Here is a 24,226-nt window from a genome sequence, read left to right as displayed (position 1 = left end):
GGGGTGCATCCTCACAGAAGCAGGGTGGAAGGTAGATAGGGGGTTTGTGGAGGGGAAACTGGGAATGGGGATAAATAAATTAAAATAGCCAATAAAAATGAAAAAAGAAATTAAAAATGTAATCATGAATTTCAGTATTATAGATGAAAACAAATGAAGGGTTCATGGAGAGTAGCTGAGATCTAGCAACACCTAGCAGTGTCAGAGTCCCTAAAGAGAGACTAGAAGAAGCTGCTGGTAACAATTTAACCTCAGTTTCGATGAAACCCTGGTTTATTGGGTATATTACAGCCATCGATGTCCACTATGATGTTGGCAGATGTGGATTGGAGCTGCCCTGAGCCTATAAGGCAAGTGTGTATGCTGCAGATGGCAAAGCCAAAGAAGCTGGACTGACCAAGCTCTTTAGAGTTCAGAGTATCATGAGTGACTCCCAGATGTCAGACATTGAACTACACTGCTGGACTTCTGTTTTATTTAAGTGTGATTGGAATAACCAACTATACAAGATAGTTTTGATTTTACAGGAGCCCATAGTAAAGAGATTTAGATTATTAAAGATAAGTTGGCCATTTAAATAATTGAAATTTTAAAACACTGAGTCTTTTAAAGTGCTGTATTTTCTATATTATAGTATTAATGTGAAAATGAGGGAGAAGGAAAAAAGTAAGGTTATAGTTTAAGAGCAATGTGTTTATATGTCAACTTGACAAGAGGTTGACTTACAATGGATAAGTTTGATTATCAAGCTGACATATCTTGAGGAAAAGAATCTCTTCTATAAAGAAATTCTAGGGGTTGGAAAAATGATTCATCAGTTAAGAGCACTGACTGCTTATCCATAAGTCATGAGTTCCCACTAACATCATGGCTCACAACAACCTATAATGTGATGCCCTTTTCTGTCAGGCATGCAGCTGTACATTCAGATAGAGTACTCATACACATAAAATAAATCAATCTTTTAAAAATTCTATGAAGAATGTCTTCTATCATATTGATATGTGGGACACTTTCTTGATTGATGATCGATGTAAGAGGCCCTAGTCCACTATGGACCACACCAATCCTAGGCAGATACACATCGGCTATACAGGAAAGCACGCTGAACAAGCCAGAAGGAGCAAGCCAGTAAGCAGAGTTCTACTCTTGTTTCTATTTTAATAACATGACTTGAGTTTTTGCATTTTCTTCCCTCAATGATAACTGGTAAGATCAAATAAACTCTTCATATGTTGCTTTCGATAATGGCGTATATCACAAAATCAGAAAGCAGACTAGGACCACTCAGATAATCTAGAAAACTTTTATAGTGACTCACACCCTTTGCCTAACATAATCATCTTTAAAGTCTATGCTCATTATCCATCTGCATTCTTCTCCTGATAGACACTTTCTATTGCTACAAAATGAAGTATAAATTTATCACACATGCATACAATCACAGTATAATGATTTGCCACACTGTATACAATTTTTAACATTGCTGGGTATTAAATCAGATACAATTATCCATAAAATTTCTCTTTGTTCAAGTCTCTGTCATCTCTAAGTAGACTAATTTAATCATTATTCCAATTATGATGCCTGCCTAACTTTAATTTTTCTTTTTCATATTGGTTCATCATCCATAGTGATGACATAGTCATCTTCTGAAGACACAAATGATAATATCATTTCCATGACTATTATTTTTTAGAGAGTCCCTGAATACTGGAGGATAATGTTCACTATCTTGACAAAGAATTTTTTGATTCGTGAAATGTCCTATCACTGTAAAACATCACTATCCCCATGACTTTGACAATTCTTTCATCTAGTTGTGGAGCCTCCTTCCACATTCTAGAGTCATCGCTGGCCTTGTCACTTGCTTTATCAATAGAAGACAGATAATCCAAACACATTATCTGAGACTAGGTTTAAGAGACCTGGTATCTTCTAATTTTATTTCCTGGAACATTTCTTTAAGTTAGTTATGCAAGGGATACTAATTCAACTCCTGGAATGCAGGAGGCTATGAGGAGAAGAGCCAAGGTATCATAGCTAAAATTCAACACCAAGAGCCAGACAGATAAGAGAGGTCATCTTCTATCTTCAAGACCAGTCAAACCACACCCAAAATAAACACATGAGTTACCTAGACAATATCAGCATGAATCTTTCAAGTAATACCAAAAGCATTCTAAAATTTAGAAAAAAAATGGAAGATGAGATTTCAAAATGAATTTCCAATAAACATGAGAGTGCTAGCTAAATATTTGCAGTGTAGCACATTTTTTCCCTTTGGCTTTTAACAGTTTCTTTTAAAGATACAACTCACATATCAAAACAACCATTCATTTGACATAGATGCTGTACGGTTTTTGTAATCTCACATATTTTAAAACTGTCATTTATGAAAATTATTTAAAAAAGAATTACTCTTTAGCTAGTATATCCTATCCCCTTTATGTTTCTAATCTCTAGGCAACCTTTTGCCTACTTTCATATCGCTACATTGGCATTTTTTGAATATTAAAGTAATGCATTATGTAACACATGACATTTTGTGATAATCATCTTCTATATGTATTATGTTCAATGTTTATCCATGTTTCTGCACGTAAAATTGTTCTATTCAATCTATGGCCAAACTACCTTCCATCATATGGGCATTCCATGTTTTGTTTACTCCTCAATTCTTGGACATTTAGGATAATTCCTACTTTTAGCTGTTGCAAATCTCATTTTCGTAACCTGTAAACACTTGTATCCAAGTTGTTGTACTGATAGACATTTTTATTTTCTTAACCATCTATCTATGATCAGAATTTCTGAGTCAGATGATAAATATACATTTGAGCATAAAAATTGTTTCTAAAGTTTCTTCACAATTTTACATTTCTATTAAGTCAGTAAAGCTTCCAATTTTTTCCACATCCCTGCCAACATCTTTTATAACCTGCTATTTACATCCTATCTGTTGTTGTGGTCTGAGGCAGTGTCCAATTCTGGTTTTGATTTGCATTAACTTTATGGTTAATGATGCCAACATCTCCATATATTTATGGGAGAAAAGTCTATTCCTAAGACTTGTTATTTTGTTAGATTATCTATCATCTCTATGATTAAGTTATAATCATCCCATCTAAGAAGATACAAACTTTTTATGAGACATATAATTTACGAAACTCTCTAATTGTCTTTGGTTGCTTTTTTGCATTTCTTTTTGCTTTTCATATCTCCCATTGCTATTTGAACTGAGGGCCTTACACATACTAGGCAATATTTCCATTGCTGAGGTACTTTTTCTGTCCTTTTAAATTTTTTTCTTATTGATGATCATTTTGAACATTTATATAATGAATTTTAGCCATTTTTCCCCCATCTACCTCTCAACTCCCTCTAGTTTCCACTGAAAGTTGTCTCCCTGTCACACCTCTAATTTCTGGTTTTGTATATGTTGACTCAAGGAACTTAATTGAAATTCTTGCATGAGCATGAGTAACTGAAAAGTTATTCACTGAGGCAAGGGAAATATCTCAGTAGCTACAGCACTAAAGAAAACAACATCCCCCACTCCAGTAACTATTATCTTCCAATGTCCCTCAAGCAGCCTCCCCTTTCTATGAGAAAATGTTGATAGGCCTGATCCCGTACAGATTTTGTGTGGATACCTGCCGCTGCGATGACTTTCTAACTGGAACAGTTATGGCGTGTCCAGAAGACGTCTGTTTGCTACGTAGCTCCCATGCTCGCACTCTTACATTCTTCCCACTTTCTCTGCCATCCTGCTCCCAGAGCCTTAGAGGAGATGACATAAATGGTCCATTTAATGCCAAGAGCTCCATCATAACTCATTCTTGGCACTTTGGTCAGTTATGGGTTTCCGAATTAACCACCACCCTGCTGTAGTAAGAAATTTTCAGATAACAGCTCTGGTGACTATTAATGGGGATAACCAGTCATTCTCTTTTACTAATTTTGAAAGTAAAATCTCATCACTCTAATTAACTCACAAATAAAATATCACACAGCTGGTTTAAGGAAGCCACTCAAACTTTTGCCCAGGCTAAAATTTCTTATCAAAAAACGTCCACACACTTAGAATGGCCGTTCTGAAGCCAGGAAGCTTTGCTTGGGGCTTAACACTTCCACTATCAATTATGTGTTTATCTACTTACATCCATAACACAAAAAGAAAAGCCTACAATACATTTAAAACTAGAAATATATATTCTCATATGTTCATTTGCTTTCATTTCATCCTTTTCTTCGGGCTTACCTTATCCCTCTCCCACAAATAGAATACTGTCTTTATCCTTTTTTTCTCCCTTTCCTTTTCCTGTCCTTTCTCTTTTTCTCCACCTCCCCTTCCTGTGACTATTTTGTTACTAGTTCCTTGAGAATTGCATAGTGTATTTTGATATTTACCCCTTCCAATTCCTCTCACATCCAGCTGTGCCTGTAACTTCTCAACCCAACCCATTTTAGAGAGCTGGAGGGTGCTATATATGCATCCAGAGGGAAAAGGTAACCATCAGTGTTATCCAACTGTGAGCCCTGAGAGCTACAGCAATGACTATATTGGCAACACATGCCTCCTGGTACACTAGTGGCAGGGGTGAGCATCATTTGAGTAGCCAACCACTTTATAATTGGATTTAAGACCTACTCTACGAAATCAAATTAACACCTGGTAGCATTGCTGGGTCAAGAATCTGTGGCTAGATAGGTCAAAGGCTCTAGGGGAGAATCCACTACTATTTTTCTGTTAAATAAGCATAGTATTAAACAATTTCCTAATGACCTACTGTTATATAAAGAGATTAATACATGTCTCAACCCTCATCACAGAAATTTTTATCTGTACTAGATGGTAATTAGAGAATAAGACTGTGGAGTGGTCATCCTTAAAAGACATCTTTATCACACCTCTCCTCCAAAGGCTCGGGGATTATGTCAATCACTTTCTGATTGGATTTGAAGGCCACTCCACAGGAAGGAACTCATGGCTGATTCTGTAAATCTAACCAAGAACCTGTCACTGTAAAGGTCATAGGTTCTAGAAAAACACCCACAATGAATGTTTTACTAAATGGTCATGTTATCAAACTACCTGCTGTCAAAGGTATATAGAAAAGATACTGCTTTTTGTATGTTAGTTCATTTTCTTCTGTTTTGTTAAGAACGGTTATCAATTCTAGGTGTTTATTACAGAGTCTTTTGTTTGCTTGGTTTTTTTTTTGTTTGTTTGTTTTTTTAAGACAAGGTTGCTCTGTGTATCCTTATCTGCTCTGAAACTTGCTCTATACTTCAACCTGACCTTTAATTTAGATGCCTCCCAAATGCTGGAATTAAACGTGTGTGTCCCCACTGCCTGTCTATAGTAGAGTCTTTAAGGTCTCTTATGTAAAGAACCATGTTATTTCAAATTAAGTATACTATAACTTATTTTCCTATTTGTATTTCTTTGGTCTTTTTTTTCCTTGCTAAGACTTTGGGCACCATATTGAGTAGGACTGAATAGAATAATAGAAAGGACAGGCCCATCTCAATCTTGACTTTAAATTGTTTCAGATTATTCCACATTTGATATAATATTTGCTATGAATTTGTCAAATTCAGTCCTTATGTTCTTCCTTCCAGCCCTGTTCTCCTCGAGATTTTTATCATAAATGGATGCTGGGTTTTTGTTATAAACCTTTACTGCATCTTTTAAGATGTTAACATGATTTCTTTCTTTAAATGCATTTATGTGATTTATTAGATTTATTGATTTCCATATGTTGAGTCATTCCTGAATCTCTGGAATAAAGCAACTTGATCATGGTGAACAATCCTTTTGGTATATCCCCATATTTGGTTTTCAGGTATTCTGACAAGAAATTTTACAACTATGTTCAACAAGGACATTAGTCTATAGTTTTCTTTTAGTTGTTCATTTGTATCTGGTTTTTGTATTACAGTAATACAGACTTTTAAAAGGCATATTGGAAGTATTTCTTCCATCTTAAATTTATTGTATGATTTGAGAAGTATTGTTTGTAGCAACATCCTTAAAACTCTCGTAGAATTCTGCTAGGAATCCATTCTTTGCTATCATTGCTTCATTCATCTTACTTGCTATATTTCTGCTCAAATTATTACTTCAGATTAACTTTAATGGTTCAGGTGCATCTAGAAATTCACTTAATTCTTTTAAGCTTTCCAACGTAGTGGGATACAGGTTTTTAAAGTATGTCCTTATGGCTTTCTGAATTTATTTTCTAATCTTTGTGATATCTCCTTTTTCATGTATAATTTTGTCAACTTGGGTCTACTCCCTTTTGGTAAATTTGCTTAAGAATTTACCAATATGACTAATTTGTCGAGAAATCAATTCCATGTTTTACTGATTTCTTTTTGAATTTTTATTTGTTTCCATTTCATAACTTCTACCCTTTTATTATTTCTTTTAGTTCACTGCTTTGGAATTTGTTTTTGTTGCTATTGTTGTTTGTCCGTGTGTCTGTTTGTTTGTCTGTCTGTTTGTTTGTTTGTTTTTAAATAAGGTTAGGGAGCTCAGCAACCACTTATTACTACACCTGACCACCAAAGTTCGATTCCTGAAAATCACATGTTAGAATTTTAGAACTGGCTCTTAAAAGTTGTCCTCTGACCTCCACACATATATTATGATCCTCATACACACACACACACACACACTAAATGAAGTAAAATAGTTAAACTAAAGAAAAATATGAAATGATGAGTATATTTTCTCCATGTCAGCATTTTATAGTGAATATTCTAAACAAAGTGAAATGACATACTAGTATTCCCCCATTTTGTATAATTGCTTTTTTTAAAAAATGGATGTTTTATTTATTTATATTTCAAATGTTATCCCCTTTCTAGGTTTTCCCTCTGCAAACCCCCTATTCCATTCCCCCTGCTTCCATTTACCCTGCTTCTATGAGGGTGCCCCACTCACCCACTTACCCACTCCTGCCCCACTGCCCTAGGATTCTTATACACTAGGGCATCAAGTCTTCAAAGAACCAAGGGCCTCCCCTCCCACTGATGCCAGATAAGGCACCTTCAACTCCTTCAGTTCTTTCCTTAACTCCTCCACTGGGGTCCCTGTGCTTAGTTATATGGTTGGCTGTGAGCATCAGCATCTGTACTGGTCAGGATCTGGCAGAGCCTTTTGGCATCTGCATTAGTGTCTGGTTTTAGTGCCTGCATGTGGGATGGATCCCCAGGTGGGAAAGTCTCTGGGGAGCCTTTCCTTCAGCCTCTGTTCTACCCTTTGTCCCTGCATTTCCTTTAGATAGGAGCAATTCTGAGCTAAAATTTTGAAGATGGTTGGATGGCCCCATTCCTCAACTTGGGGGCCATGCCTAACCTCTGGATATGGTCTCCACAGGTTCTTCCTCTCCTTTGTAGGGTATTTCACCTAATGTCATCCCTTGGGGTTCTGGGAGGCTGTTGCTTTTCTAGAGTCTGGGACTTTCTGGTTGCTACTCCCAGATCCCCTTCACCCATTGCTACACATCTCTGTTCAATTTTCTGACCCTCTGTACATCTCCTCCATCTCCTCCCATACCTGAGTCTTCCCCCTTTTTCCTCTTCTCCTCTTCTCTTCCTCCCAAGTCCCTCCCATGCTCAATTTCCCTTGATTATTTTGTTCCCCCTTATAGTAGGACTGAAGCATCCACTCCTTGGTCTTTCTTCCTCTTGAGCTTCATGTGATCTGTGAGTTATATCATGGGTATTCCACTCTCTTTGCCTAATATCCACTTATCAGTGAGTGCATACCATGTGTGTTCTTTTGTGACTGAGTTACCTCACACAGGACAATATTTTCTAGATCCATCCACTTGCCGGCAAATTTTATGAAGTCATTGTTTTACATAGCTGAGTAGTATTCCATCATGTAAATGTACCACGTTTTCTGTATCCATTCCTTTGTTGAGGGACATCTGGGTTGATTCCAGCTTCTGGCTATTATAAATATGACTGCTATGAACATAGTGGAGCATGTGTCCTTATTACATGTTGGAGCATCTTCTGGGTATATGCCCAGGAGTGGTATAGCTGGATCCTCAGGTAGTATTATGTACAATTTCTTAATCATCAATATTTTCCATAAATACAGAGCTCAGGAAAGGTTCAACACCATCAGTCCACCTTTTATGCAGGATGAATGAATTCAGTTGTTGCCAAACAATATAGATATCCCTCATGATATGAAAACAGTTCTAATAAATAGCCACTCTAGCAACTGTTGCTCTTACCAAATGAATAATCTGATGAGAGGTGACAGGGAAGGTCTTTTTATAGAATTCTGAATAGGTATAGATATCTTCTAAAGAATGCTGAAGTGAAAAATAAATAGTAAGGTGAAAAAATTAATTGAGACAAATAGCCAGACATTGTATCCTAGTAACCACAAGCCTAGGAAATTTCAAGGGGTTGGTGGATGAAATCCTCAGATGTTATAAAGCATTGCTGTAGAATTATGTTCCCTAGCCAGATAACATATTTATATCTCTATTAATTCCTTCCAGATGGCAAATATATGGCCCATTGCTCTGAAAGTTATTAAATTCGATATTTAAATTGCATAGTCCCTGGTCAACATAGTAGAATATTTTTTTCAGAAAAAAAACTAAGTCATAGGGTGATTTGTTGAAGGTCGCTTTTCATATGGGCTCCATTGGAAACATTAGCCACTATAATTTTTGTGGTCTGATTTGATGAGACCACAACTGACCAAAGGCCTATAGAAAATTAAAAGAGTGATTAGCAAGTAGATTTTTGAAAAAGATAGTTAAGCATAGGAGTTTTGCTAGAACATTGTTGGTGAAAGCTGCCCACTTTCCAAAGTTGCAAGTTGGTATAAAAGTCTTGGGCCAGTATTTACATTTAAAATCAATTCTACCTACCGGCTTTAGGGTACTCGAGTAGAGAATCCTGATTACAGTACTCTTCCTATTGGTTAGAATTCTAAATTGCCCCAAACATTGACTCACTGGAATCTTACTACTGGATTTATTGTTAACAGTACTTAAGTAAGGTCTCACCCGATAAAGTCAAGAACAATTACTCTCAAGTCTCTTCTAATAGATGAAATATTCTAGTTGAAGATCATGAAAATGTAGTTTTGAGAAACAATGTAAATAGGTAGACTTAACCCTCAGTGGAAAGAATATAAATATTTTACATGTTTTATCATGTCACTATGCAATAAGACAGGGTAGCAGAAGAGGTAAATGTCAAACGTGATAGGCTATCCATGTTCCAACAGATGGTACCACATTCATGCACATGCTGAATTTAGTAGGTTTTAAAAGAGGGTATGGAATTAATATTAAATAACCAATTGGTATGTTCTTCCCTAGGGAAGGTAAATTCTCCAACTCTCAGAATTCTTTAGGTTCTGTAGTTCTTTCTGTGGGGTTGAGACCTCATTGGCTTTCCCCCATCCTCTTTGGTAAGTCTATCAGTGTCACCCTTGCTCAACTGATGTCTAGGCAGTTATGTTGATAGTAGTCTGTAAGTGTAACTTCTGACATTACTAAAAAAAAAATAAGCTCACACCAAACCCCTTGGTCCTCTGGCCCTTACAATCTCTTCACCACCTCCTATAGAATATTTTCTGTGATCTGCTGCAAGAGTGTTTTGTAGATGTACTCATCAGCTCAACTCCACAATTCTCATTTTGACTGATTGGGTTTTCTGTAGTGGATTCCATGTGTTGCAAATCTGGGAAGGAGATGTGGTCAGAGGTATGATAGCAGTTGGATGGGAGGGAGATGGGATGGATTTGATCAAGACACATTATATACTTGTACAAAATTCTCTAATAATTTTTTTTAAGTTAAGCTTTCAATGTCTGATTCAAAAGCATAACCAATGTATCCTTGACTGAGGAGACTGAAAAACTTCAGGCTACTCAGAGCATCTTTAGCATATTAAGTCCAAATGTCTTTGCAAATTTCCCTAACTTAGTGAAAGGATGCCATTAGTCTATCCAAAAGAATGTAGGAGATAAATACAGTATAGTTTTTGGTATAATGAGTAATATTTTACATAAGTCTTTCATAGGTGTTTCTACTAAGTAAGTTCTCATCACTTAGTGCAAAATATAGAATGTCTAAATTTAAAAATGAATCTACTATCCAATTTCAATAACTCTAATAACTGTAGTTTCTCAAAAAGAAAATGATGTGCCAGGTCCTGATGTACAATAAGACATTTTTAAATCCTGTGGATGTTGGGTAAAATCTACCTGATTGCTTTCAAAGTACCTTTGAGGATTTGGGTGCCAAGCTTGCCCCATTTTCTTTTATAGTTTTTAGAGAATTATGTTGCTAGCAGTTGACATATGTCCTGAAAATAACTGGCTATCATGTGACAGGCACTGCATTGGTGGCAATCCACTCCTTAAGTACCTTTATGGAGAAATTTTATTAATATTCCTTTGAAATGATGTGGAATCACAAAAGGCCATCTCGAGAGTACCAGGGATTGTGTCAGTAAAGCATAAAACAGGAGGGCTCTTTTTCATTTTCAGTGTCACTAAGATTTACCCTTTGAGAGATAATGTTGTATAATAACATTTCTTGAAGCAGCTTGCTTGACTTCATGTCCTGTTCCAGCTTTATGTTTAACATATCTCCTTTACTGTAGGAGAATCTCAATCCAAGACAACAAAGATGTCTTGAAAGTTTCTCAGGTTATCATATCTTAATCTACTCCCAAACTATGTCTGTGCTCATATGCATTCATTCTCTAATTTTGACTAGCTGACAAGCTCTGCAAGTGCAATAATCTTTCCACCAGAACCAGTTTTACTGTGAGTAAAGAATCAAGTTCCACCAACCTATTTTAAATGATAGACGATAGATTCCTCTTCCTAACTTCTGGTGTCCATTTTAAGATCAGATCTAGCAACATAATGAATGTTAGGTCATGTTTCTCAGTAGGATTGCTAATCCATGTGAATGAGGTACATACTAACTGAAGCAAGACCATCACACTGGTGCTGGTATTTCAGGAGAGCACGGGATTCAGTGAATTGCAGAGGTGAACAGAGCTGTGAAAGGAGAATGTGCTGAAGTTAGTGGGTTGGGTGAAAAACATTATATGTACTCAGCCAGGCTAGCCAACAATTCTTCCTTGTTAAAGATACAACTCTCTGGCTTACAGCTCATCATAAAGGTGTCACACAGCAACAGAGTAAAGTAAACTAGCCAAAAAATCTAACTACCCAGCAAGATGAAACTGTTGACATTTTTCAGAAATGGGTAGCCTGAACAGTTTTTAATCCAGCTGACAGGCACATTAGTTATTCCAATTCATTACAAAACAAAGTCTATCCAAAATAAAATATTTATGTAAGATATGTATAAATACAATATTTAAAGAATATCTCAAAAGAAGGATGGATAGCATTTCTAATTTATGAAAGTAGATATATGTAATTATCACAGAGAAAGTACTTTAGACAAAATACAAACCTTCTAATATATTACGTGTCATACATACACATAACATCACTAAAATTTTCTCCCAAATGTATCAAGATTCCCATGTAAATAGGTGCCTATATTAGAAGTAAATTTTAAGCATCAAGATTTCAAAGATCAGTGGCATGAGTCCTGAAGGGAAGACAAGCAGCCTAAGATGTACAAATAATCTTACAACCATGTTAATGTCCCCAAAGTAATTTGAATGGCATAATACTACACTATTTATTGTCTTAGAGTACACAAAGCTGCAGAAGGAGTCTGATACAGAGAGCTCTATCGTGAGCAGTAGAAACACTAACTTTCATCTTCATCCTTCCCATGAAGAATACAAGGTTTAAATCATTCATATTACTAATGTTAACTCATATAAATCTAACATACTGCCCATGAACTTCTTGGGATTTGATACTATTTCCTATGTGTCTCATTGTAGCACTTCAAATAACCAGCACTATTTCTAACTCCTTTTCCAGTGAAAGGAAAAAAGCCTTCATGATTTTCGAGGGGCCTTTCAGAGATGTGACTAATTTTGGGGGCTAATGAAGCTAATCAAATGTTGTACTTGACACAAGTATCAGTTGGTTTGCTAAGGATCACTAGACACCAACCACTCATCGTTCTGTACTTTTCCCATTCTTTGTTTAGCCAGCTAAAGTGAAGCTTCTTCCTGTGCATGCAAACCACAAACCAACAGTTCCTGTCAATACTTACCTCTTATCTGAGAATTTGGTGGTATTTCCTGAGCTTTAGAAACACCCTCACCTCCACCTCTCACTTCCTTACTTCTTTAAGAAATCAAGAGTCTGTGTATGTATAAAACGTTGCTCGCCCATTCTTTCCATGAGACATTTGTGATTTAAGCTTTAAGAGTCTTTGTGAGATGATTCTCCCCTCTTCCTATTGCAGTAGACTTCTTAATAAAATGTTTCCATGTTCGTGTCCAGATTAGACGGTTTACTATAGTGGTAATGATGCCATAACTTGAACAAAATTCTGACTGCCCCTCAACTGTCTTTTTTCTACAACTTACTGTGACTTGGACAGTATGCTGACTTCCATCCCTTTCTCTTCACCCAAGTGATGATGCTACCTTATTGAACTCTTTGAAACCTGACTTGGAAAGCAAAATCGAAAATGGTGAGTCTCTACCCTCCCAACTCCAGTAGCCTAGTTTTCTAGATATTTTTTGTATTTCTCTAAGTCTACTTGTTTTTCCTTAATTTTATCTTTTCTACTGTTTCTCTAAATCCTTCTGCATTTGTAAATATACGATTAAACTTTGTGAATCCTTCTGAGGAAATCATACATCAGTTTCAGGTCCAAAGCTCCTAGCACTAGCAGGCAATTCTTTCACTGTCTAGGTAATCTTTCAGTCATCCATTACCCCACATACCCCAGACTTCAGTATATGCTCTTGAGAGAAGCTGGGATCTTCCTAAACTGTCTCATTCTGTGAGGCTGCTTGATTTCATACTCCTGAGAACTCATCCAAGTAGCATACAGCCTTTCCCCCATTCACTTATTTGGTGCAGATGGAAACCATGTCATTCCTTCAAAACGTTTTTCAGAGGCAGCATCAGAGACCATCTTTCCCTCAGAGATCATCTTTCTTCCCCATTGTCTCTTATCCTAAGACACTCCTATAACCTATTCTCACTCCAACTTTTCTATCCTCCTCTGTCTTTACTTATCTGGCTTAAGTCCTTCAATCTTCTCAACTTCTATACCTCTACCCACTCTACTTCTTTGCCTTCAATTGCCAGATCTCACTTTGTCAGTTAATTTCTTATGCTCTCTTGTAAGTCTCTCTCCCATTACTGGTGGCTCTGTGTGAGCTTAGGGACACCAACAGCAACAGTATGAGGCTAAAAAGTCTAGGTAAAAGCAAACTAAATGTGTAGTCACAAGAGCAGGCCTGAGCGACATCAGATAATAGCCACTGTCTCTCCCCTCTTTCTCCTTGCTTTAGCCCACAAGCTTCACAGAATTAAACATCAGGTCAAAGGTCAACACAAAGCTGTACAACACCAATAATAATGAGAAAGCTTCGGCTTTTATATTAAGCCTCAATTTACCCATCTGCCAAAAGCCATAATCTTTGTAAAAATGAAAAAAAAGCAGGCAATGAGGTTCCATTCTTTTCTACAAAGCAATAAAGTTTATGTTTCTGTGATAATGCTTCAACTATGACTAAATTTAAAATAGGAAGATGTTAAACTATTTATGTCTCTGTCAATATATGTATGTATACATGCATGCATGTGTGTGCCTGTAAGAACAGTGTTTGTGCAATATTTTCTTACATCCAGATGGTATTACAACAATTATAAAATCCCTTAAAGGAGCTCATTTTTGGAATGGCTTGGAGCTAAATGAAAGCCTATAAAAATTAAGAAATCAGAGTTTTTATATGACCAATGTAAAAGCAAGTATTATTATAAAGATTTTAATAAGATGTTTTAAAACTCAAACTCACATGCTTCAGGTGAATCTTTAGCTAATAGAAGTAATTTGATTTGATGGATTTTTAACTGCAATGAGCTCTTCTGAGTTGTCAGCAAGGCAAGCATAGATTATTTCTTTTGGGTTTTTCTTCCTTTTGCAGATATGCTTAATATATTTGTTTGATATATATACTCTTGGTATATGTTAACTACATGCTTGATATTTATGACATATGATGGCTCATGACTATTACATCTGAAATCTTTTTCTGTGAAAATTATGCTTATCTATTTCATAAGTTAGATGCCATATGCACTCTTCTTTGAAAAATAGAATTAATCTTTCCATGCATGTATATTTAGCCTAAAACTTTTGAATTGACTTTAAGTGCCAGATAAATTTCTCCATCAATTGCATTATTTTGAAGTTAACTTTCATAGGGTCTTTTACTTTTCAAACTTTTTAAGTAATGGCAACCACAGACATTTTAACTCTGTCTTTTCTAGTTGATTGTGTTATGCTCTGACACCTCCCAACCATTACCAGCAAATTAGGTACAGGGCAGGGAGCTTTATCAGCAACAAAATAGAACTATCTCAGATACTCAGAAAATGACCATGCCAGAAGCCTCTGATGGTGCTTCTTAAATAATTATGGGTCATAGCAATGTAAGAGCTGAGATTGCCATATCTCTATAGTTGAAAAGATACTGTAGGCCCATGACTGCTCATCCAAGATGAAGTAGAACAAGAATTAATCATGGAGGACAGATTGGCTGATGAGTGGCTACAGGATTTCTCTGCAAGGGTATTTGTGCTTTGATCCTCTATTTTCTGTGTGAAAGGAATATCTTTGGCTCTAGCTATTTGTCACTCAAAATATTTCCCTAGACTGTGCTCATCTCTTATAAACAGATGTGAAAATTTTCTTTCTCCTCCTCACCCTCTCAAATTTCAGAAATTCTTCCTGAGTTTTCTCATTTTCATTACTAAGGAGGTGTTTGTTTCTAGATTCAGTAGAAGTGTGTCATGTTCTTGCTAATGGGACATAATTGGAAACACAGGTAATTTAACCAAGTATTTGAGAATGACTCTTATTTCATAAAATTTGACTATACTACTTTAAGAACTATGGTTGACTATGTCAGGGAATCTTGCCTGGTTTCTGGCTTTCAGGGCCTTCAGCCATACAGGTGAGGAAGGAAATAGCTTCCCATCAGGCTCAGGAGTCAAAGTCTCTTTGGGATCCTGAGGAAAATAGAATCCCTACCATCACAACATGTTATCCAAGCCACATACCGTGGTGAGCGTTTAGCTTGACTTCTTACCCACAGAAGCTTTGAGAAGTTTCAGATTCTCTGCTGCATTTTCCAGAAGAGCAAATGTAAGAAAATCCTCCTGAAACTTGCCATTCTTGTGACACTTGTGTGGATAGCTAAGACAAGCCCAACAAAATCAAACAAATCCCTGACTGAGGGGTCAAGAAAAATTCTTATCTCTGATCAAAAAGTGGGAGAGACTTTAGGAAGACATGCATGTTTCAGAGGACAGTGGGCCAGTCTTCTGGATCATCAGAGTCTAGTCCTGTGCACTTGTGTTCCAACTTCTTTGTATCTCTTGTAAACTGCATGTGACTGTTGGATATGCAAGCTATGTTTAGCAGAGATTTAATTGGTTTCCTCTTCCACTATGAACATGTTAATTTGGGTCTCAAATTACAAACTAGACTCGGTTCTTATACCTTGTACAAATTGTCACCCCTCATCAAATTTTCTGTTCTTTGCACAAATTGCCAGCCTTCAACCAAGGTTTCTGATCAACTGCTTTAAATATCCAATTACTTCTCTAAATATCTCTATATCTCTAAGTTAACCTTCTTCTTTCTCTCTCTCTTCTCCTTCCTGTAAGACTTGAACCACTTTGTATCTATTTGTTGTATCCTGTGTTTTCTGTTTGTTTTGAGCAGATAAATCCCAATGTGTTGTTCTGGACTTATAGAGAATCGTTGCTGCGGAAGGCTATGACTGGGCCCTATTTTCTTCTAGACAGGCCACTATCCTTACCACTAAATATTTCCATTTGAAGTGCTTCCTAAGAGAGTTTGCCCAGGTACTATAGAACACCACCAAGAGCATCAGAAATCTTAAGGAGACGTGCTAGTGGCTGGACAATCAGAAAGGTCCATCCAGCACACCTAGACTCCTGAGAAATGGACAGCCTTGGTTTTAGCTGCTGCTTCTTTAGTTAATATATCAAGTTTCCTTAATATTTCCATTTTTTCGTTTGTGATAACTAAAAGCACACATCACTGATTTTGTCAGCATGCCAAACAGTCCTTCTAAGGTAAAAACTCTGACACTGGAGACTATTCCATTCTCTCATAGCCTATTGAAATTCTCATCAAGGTTCCATAAAACTACACACAAACTTTTATTACTCTGTCTCCATCACTTTCCTGCCATTGACCCCAGGACCTCTGCTTATCAAAGATCCATTTACATTTTCCTTACTGGAGATCTCTGGATTAGACTTTGTTGATTTCTTCTCACGGTAGTCTGCTGTAATCGTATTTGCTTCACTCAACTTTAGATGTATATTTTTTTTTCTTGGCAAAGCTAATGATCTCATTTAGCATTTTATTTGGGGAGTATAAAACACACAAAGCTTTCAGATAACCTGACCACAATTGAATAGGAAGGCGGTACTCAGAAGCCAAATATGATTTCCTATTTAACCGAAGTGGCGCCGAAATAGTTTTAAGGATTAAGGGCTAATTCTACAACAGTATGTGCATATGATATGTAAATACCTAAATTTAATCCCTAAAAGGGGACAGAGTATATTTAAAGAAGATATAGGTGATACTTCATTTGAGGGACTCTCCTGATATTTAAAATGAAGATCTTATTTCTGTAATAATCAAGAACATGGTCAAATCAATACTGAACATGGAAAATTATTCTGTTAGAACCCAAATGTTTAACTTCTTGAGTGATTACTAATAAGGTAAAGAAAGTCTTTTACCTTGTCTTATAAAGAAAACATGACTAATCTAAGAAAATGTCATCATTTCAATAGAGAAAAGCCAATAACAGCACTGCAACCACATAATATTTGATATAAACGTTTTATTTAAAATTTTATAGACGAATTCATTTATACTTTCTCTTTTGCACTCTGTAAAAGTTATTCATTTATTTAAGTAAAAAAAATCATCCTTTTTAAAAACAATACATATGTAGCATAGGATGGCCTTATCTGACATCAGTGGGAGGGGAGACCCTTGGTCTTGTGGAGGCTTGATGCCCCAGCATAAGGGGATGCTAGGACAGTAAGGCAGGAGTGGGTGAGAGGGAAAAGGAGCACCCTCATAGAGGCAAAGGGAAGGGGGAGAAAAGGGGAATGGAATGGGGGATTTGTGGAGGGGTAGCCAGGAAGGGGGATATCATTTGAAATGTAAACAAAAACAATGATTAATAAAAAACTCAAAAAAAACCTTCATTCTTCTTCTCCATTGTTTCTCTCTGCCACTATGGTTCTTCTTGTCTCACCGGTATACACTGATTATAATTAATCTCTTATTGTTTATATTGTGCAGAAAACCTTTGGTGGTAACAAAAAGAAAAGTTATAAGTGGGGCACATGGTTACCATCAAGGCAGGTCTTAATGGAGCTCCTGAAGAGGAAGGAATAGGAACACATAGCTTCAGATTTAAACAGAATGAGCAGAGTGAAGGACCAGTAGATAGAAAAATCTGAGAGTAATTCAATCTATATCGAGGGGATGGATTCTTGTTAACCTGTCTTAAAAAGTTGTTTGCTTAGAAAGAACTGGAATGGGGGGAGCATCTCTGGGATCAGCTAGAAACCTAGAAAAATAGAAACTCCCAGGAATCTATGAGGGTGACCCTAGCTAAGAGTCCTAGCAATAGTGATATGAAACCTAAAAGACTATCTCCTGTACTCAGGCTCTACATCAGGACTTCTGGTGGAGAGATTAGGACCGCCAGGATGTACAGTGGTGGAGGTGGAGGTGGAGGTGGAATTGGAGGAAGTGGACAACCAAGTACAAGTCAAGCTAGAGACCCATGCCATGGGAGGGAGCCCACTCCTGACACTATTAATGATATTCTGCTGTACTTGCAGACAGGAGCCTAGGATAACTGTCATCTAGGAGGCTCCACCCAGCAACTCAGCTGTTGCTGAGACCCACAGCAGAACATTAGGTGGAGCTTGGGGAATCCTGTGGGAGATAAAGAGGAAGGATTAAGGAAGTCAGGGAGGTCAAGGATACCACAGGGAGATCTCCAGAAGCAACTAACCTGGACCCATAGGGTCTCACAGAGACTAAATCACCAACCAGAGAGCATGCATGGGACAGACCTGGGACCTCTGCACTTATACAACGGTTGTGCAACTGAGTCTTCCTGTGAGATCCCTAACAGAGGAGCAAGGGCTGTCTCTGACTCTGTTGACGGCCATTGGATCCCTTTCCTTTGACTAGGTTGCCTTGTCTAGCCTAGATGGGAGAGGATGCACCTCTTCCTACTGCAAGTTGATATGCCAAGGCAGGTTGATGTCCCTGGGAGGCCTCTCCTTTTCTGAGCAGAACAAGAGGGGAGAGGGAGGGCCTGGGAAGAGAGAAGGGAGGGAAGCTGTGATCGGAATGTAAATTAATTAATTAATTAATTAATTAAGTTATTAGCTAAAAGAACACTGAAAACCTAAGTACAAGGGGTGAAGATTGAAGAGGCTGATAAACATCGAGTCACAAGAGTGGGCATTTATCATGATGAGACATTGCTTTTAGTGACTGTTTCACTAGGATTCATTCCTAACACAGATTGGGTGTACCAAGCCTAAGGCCCAAAAGAGACTGACCAATGTTTGAAATTTGTTCACGATAAGATACTTTTTATTTGTTTCATTGTTTGTTTTAATTTTTTATTAAATTAGTTCTCAGATCTCTCTCTCTCTCTCTCTCTCTCTCTCTCTCTCTCTCTCTCACACACACACACACACACACACACACACACACACACACACTCCTCCAGTCTCTTTGCAAGATTTATGACACTTTGTACCATCCCCTGGGTTTAATCAGAATAATCTATGTGATTACTGCATTAAGACTATCCATCAGAGCATACTGACTAGAATTTGATCACTGGGACCCCCCCACCCATGGTGAAAGGAAAGAACTGACTCCAAGATGTCCTCTTGTTAACCTTGGTTATACTTAGGGTTGTTTCCATGGTCTCTTATCCAGAAATTAACTGACAATAAGGACTCACAAGATTTGCAATGAAACAATGTAAATTTATTCTGATTGAAGCAATGCTACAGGTTCGATAGTAATACACCCTTAAGATTGACAGTGGGCCCCATAAATAAGAGAAGTCAGGAAGTATAAAACAAAGCAGGTCTGGACACACTGGAGAATATCTTGTGAGGTTCTGTGTTTTGACTGATAAAGTAGGTCAAATATGTTTTTTCTTGCTGTACATGTTCCTTCCCATAATGCATCTGATTATAATTATATGTAAGTCTGATTATGCAAAGGCAGCAACTGTAAGTATGGTATTCTTCCTAAAAGTTCACTTGAAGGAGACAGTTTGCCTTACTGTGTAAACCTCTGAAAACAGTTTGGGCCTGATATTCCCTTTTTCTGTTCTTTATACTAGGTACATTAGAAATACACTTGAATAGACACTGTCTAAATTTAATTGTTGTTGTGAGTGAAGAAATTTTTAATCTTGTTCAGAGAGGGTGTACCTGTAACCTAGTGCAGACAGAGTACTAATAGGGTCAGAGATTCCTTTGTGCATTGTTTAGAAATACAGGTGTATGCAGGTGAGGGAGCTAGGCTACCAAGTTTAAGAGATGGATGCATAATACAAAACCAAATAGGGTCCCAGGCCACTAACTTATTCCCTGTTCTTGCCTGCCTCAACTTCCCTCTGAGAGACTTTCACCGAATTCATTAGGTAAGCTGAAGGCAGAAGGTCAGTCTTCTTGTAACAGCTTCATGTTGAATAGTGGTGTAGAGCTGAGTAGGGCTGAAAATCTCTCTTATTCTGTCCCTAATCTGAGACCCCAATTGGAATGTGTACACAAAACTTGTCAGCCTGTTAATCACAGGTCTAGGAGATGTATTCCTTTGGCTATGGTCAACCAAGTTGATAGATAGATAGATAGATAGATAGATAGATAGATAGATAGATAGGCAGATGATGAGCGGGTGGGTGGGTGGGTGGGTGGATGGATGGATGGATGGATAGAAAGATAGCTAGTAAGAGAATCAGAGAGAGAAGTGTTTTATTTGAGCTTGAATTTGATCCCATTCAGTCTCTTTCATGGTCATGGAGCTTAAATGGCCAGACAAGTGAAAAGGAGTAGCAGGAACATGGTCCAAGGAAAGGAGGAAGTCCATGCAAGGGCACAGTGGAAGTGCAATGCCTGCTAAATGATTAACCTTCCGGCTTCCTGCAAGGAACTGTGAGACTGACTCCCACCCAGCTACTTGAGGCAGTTTCATTGTGTAGGCAAAAAGGGAATTTAATTGTTGAATTCCAGGCTACATGTGTGCATCAGGGCCTGGCACTTGCAGTTTGCTTAACTGTATTGCATCCCTTTTAAATGGCACTAATCCCTGTTGCTTATATCTTTCTACTCAGAGAAGGGGTTATAAGAAGCCAGCATCAGCGGAGAACTGACCCTTACCAGAAGCCTATTTGCAAGGAGAACACAGGTTCAGTCCTTCTAGAAATCAACTAGCTACTGGCAATCAGCCCAAGGGGAAGAACAGGAAACAAATGTAAGATGAAGGCCCATTCTGAATCAACCCCAAAAGGTACTACATACATACATAAACACACACACACACGCACACGCACACGCACACGCACACGCACATGCACACGTGCACGCGCACATGGACATGCACATGCACACGCACATGCATACACACATACACACACATGCACACATACACACACATATACACACCATCTATCTATCTATCTATCTATCTATCTATCTATCTATCTATCCATCCATCCATCCAACTATCATGCCCTAGAATAAGCAAGAGAATAAGAGAGAGGAGGATCCTAGGGAATGCCAGCAGCATTTTCTTTACCCACTTAGAGTTGAAAGACTGATATGTAGACTCTCAGTTGTATCCACTACTCTGAAAATATTTTTGACATTGTGTTGTACTTTTCCAGGTTTTTAAAAAGAAGCATCCATCCTGGAATTATGAGCAATGTCCTTTTGTCCTGCAGTAAGTCTAAGTCGCTTTCATTTGGAGGACCACTCCCACAAGGGTTTACTTGAGCCTGAATTTGATTCTAAGTAATCTCATGGTCATGGCAGGTTTGTTTGTTTGTTGGTTGGTTGGTTGGTTTGTTGGTTTGTTTTCTGTTTTTGTTTTGTTTTTCAGTTGCTCAAGGTTGGGTTCAATATGGTATCCAGTTAGTAGGCTAGGGTTCTGACCTCCAGGTGGGGCTCCATGAGGCCACCCTCTGTGTACCAGATTAGTACCAACTGGAAGGAAGATTCTAAGATATTTTGACTTGATTGAATTATCTGACCTTCAGTAGTATCAAGTATCTTCTTAAGAATCCAATAATAGCTGAAGTAATTTTGTGATTTTATTTAGTGAGGGGGAAGCAATTAGTAGATTTTTATAGGAATAGAATTCAAATTGGTCCAGAGATGGACCTTCTGCCGAAGATGTTAGAGCTTAAATGGCTAGAAAAGTGAAGAGGGATAGCAGGAGCATGGACCAAGAAGAAAGTCCAAGCGAGGACACAGTGGAAGTGCCTGGTGGGAAGAAAGATGTTACCTTTTGGGGTTGATTCAGAATGGGCCTTCATCTTACATTTGTTTCCTGTTCTTCCCCTTGGGCTGATTGCCAGTAGCTAGTTGATTTCTAGAAGGACTGAACCTGTGTTCTCCTTGCAAATAGGCTTCTGGTAAGGGTCAGTTCTCCGCTGATGCTGGCTTCTTATAACCCCTTCTCTGAGTAGAAAGATATAAGCAACAGGGATTAGTGCCATTTAAAAGGGATGCAATACAGTTAAGCAAACTGCAAGTGCCAGGCCCTGATGCACACATGTAGCCTGGAATTCAACAATTAAATTCCCTTTTTGCCTACACAATGAAACTGCCTCAAGTAGCTGGGTGGGAGTCAGTCTCACAGTTCCTTGCAGGAAGCCGGAAGGTTAATCATTTAGCAGGCATTGCACTTCCACTGTGCCCTTGCATGGACTTCCTCCTTTCCTTGGTCCATGTCCCCGCTACTCCTCTTCACTTGTCTGGCCATTTAAATTCAGACATCTACTGCCGAAGGTCCATCTGTGGACCAATTCGAACTGTACTCTCTTGAAAAAAAAAAAACCTAGAGCAAACAGGAAATAATTGCTCCCTGAAAAGTATCTCACAAGAGGCCTGTTTTGTATATTCACCAAGGCAATGAAGAATGTAGGTGACCATTTTTTTGAAGTCTTGGGAAAGTTTGTCTAGTACACATTTTAATATTTTGTTGGCTCCTTGGGCTTTTCTCGAAAGCTGAGGAATCTTAGAAGAATATAAATACTATTTAATGCCTTAGACACTCCTTAGGTTATTGTGAATTAAAAGTATCCGAGGGAAAATTTAGTAAAGTCTGTTACTTCCATAGCTCTCTCTGTTCTACTGGAAAAAAAATCTTCTACCTATCCAAAATAATAATAATAATAATAATAATAATAATAATAATAATAATGTGTTCATTAAAGCTTACTTCCACTGAAGATTGTCATGTAAGTAAGACCTACTTCTCTCAGAAGACTCACCACCATCCTGTTCACAGTCCTTGCAATGAGGGCATCTCTGCTACTGTTCTATAGTAGTGGTTCTCAAGATTCCTAATCCTGTGGCCTCTTTATATATTACCTCATGTTGTGGTGATCCCCAACCATAAAATGATTCTCATTGCTTCCTCATAACTGTAATTTTTCTATGGTTATGAATCAGAATGTGAATATCTGTTATGTATGGTATCTGATGTTACTCCCATGAACATGGGGTTTGAGCCCCTCAAAGGGGTTGCAACTCACAGGTTGAGAGCCGCTGATTTAGAGAGATTATGGCTTCTGTTTTAATCTTCTCTTCCGTTCACAATTTTGGACCCATTGTTATCCATGATTACAGTTCATATCTATAGAAGATGAATTTGCTTACTCATAACATCCTGAGCTTACTGTGATTCATCAGTGACAATGAAGAGGTTTTCTGGTGGAAGCAATGACAATCTCTCTGGGATTTCCTAGTCATCCATTTCCTGGGGCCATAAAGTCTTAGAGGTCGTTAACTCTCCCTATGTTCTTGGAAAACATAACAGGAGCTGAATGAAGGTCTGTTGAAGTATTTTACCAGTGTCCAGGCTTTGCTCGAACTTGAGTATTCCATTAAGGACAACCCCAATTATGGCTGTCATTCTTTTGGTTGTGGCATGTCTCTAAATTAATTGTCTTTCCTCTTTTAGGTTCTGATTTCTATAGACAATGAAGGTCATTCCCACTAGCAGGATTAGTGACCTGGGTCCAAAATGTAATTTTTGTGTTATGAAATATTGTCCCATTAAGGCTTTTGCTTCTAAAGTTATAGGGTCAGTATTATCATCTTTACAGAAAGCTTCCTTGAGTGTACTTGAAAAGAACAGAATTTCCAGATTTCCCTTTGGTGATTTTTCTGACTTTGTCATAAACAAGTGAATTAATTATGTTCTTTTTCATTCACCCAATAGGAATCTTCAGGACTTTTGTTCTCATCCATATTTCTTTCTCAGTATTTTAACCCACCACAGGTAGAGCAGTTGTTATCTTGATTCCTAGCAATCATCTCTGCCTCCTCATAATCTATAGCAGTGTAGAAAGTAACAAGAATAAATCTCTCTCTTCCAGGACAGATCAGTTGACAGGGTCAGAGTCTGAAACACACTGACAAATTTATCTGGACCTTCAGAATAAACATCCAATTTCTCCTTCACTAAAAGGGCTACCTACACTGTAGAAAACCCTCTGGGCCCACTTATTTCCTGTACAGAAAAACTTCTTCTTCCTCTTCCTCTTCTTTTTCTTCCTCTTCCTCTCCTTCTCCTTCTCCTGTCCTTCTCCTTCTCTTTCTTCTCCTTCTCCTCCTTCTCTTTTTCCTTCATCTCCTCCTTCTCTTCCTTCTTCTCATTCTCTTCCTTCTCCTTTTCCTCCTTCCTCTTCTCCTTTTCCTCCTCCTCCT

General features: G+C 37.8%; 1 long non-coding RNA gene across 1 annotated transcript; it reads left to right on the top strand.

Annotated features, from left to right (window-relative positions):
* The first annotated feature begins 12,316 nt into the window (after positions 1-12,316).
* LOC114609501 lies at positions 12,317-21,210 on the top strand. The gene is made up of 3 exons (XR_003709537.1): positions 12,317-12,638; positions 20,623-20,798; positions 21,175-21,210. It is a non-coding gene; the product is annotated as an uncharacterized LOC114609501 (long non-coding RNA).
* Positions 21,211-24,226: the final 3,016 nt, after the last annotated feature.

The sequence above is a fragment of the Grammomys surdaster genome, unplaced genomic scaffold, assembly GCF_004785775.1.
Source record: "Grammomys surdaster isolate TR1022 unplaced genomic scaffold, NIH_TR_1.0 125974, whole genome shotgun sequence".
In the NCBI taxonomy this organism is placed as follows: Eukaryota; Metazoa; Chordata; class Mammalia; order Rodentia; family Muridae; genus Grammomys; species Grammomys surdaster.
This window is presented reverse-complemented; position numbering and strand designations above follow the sequence as displayed.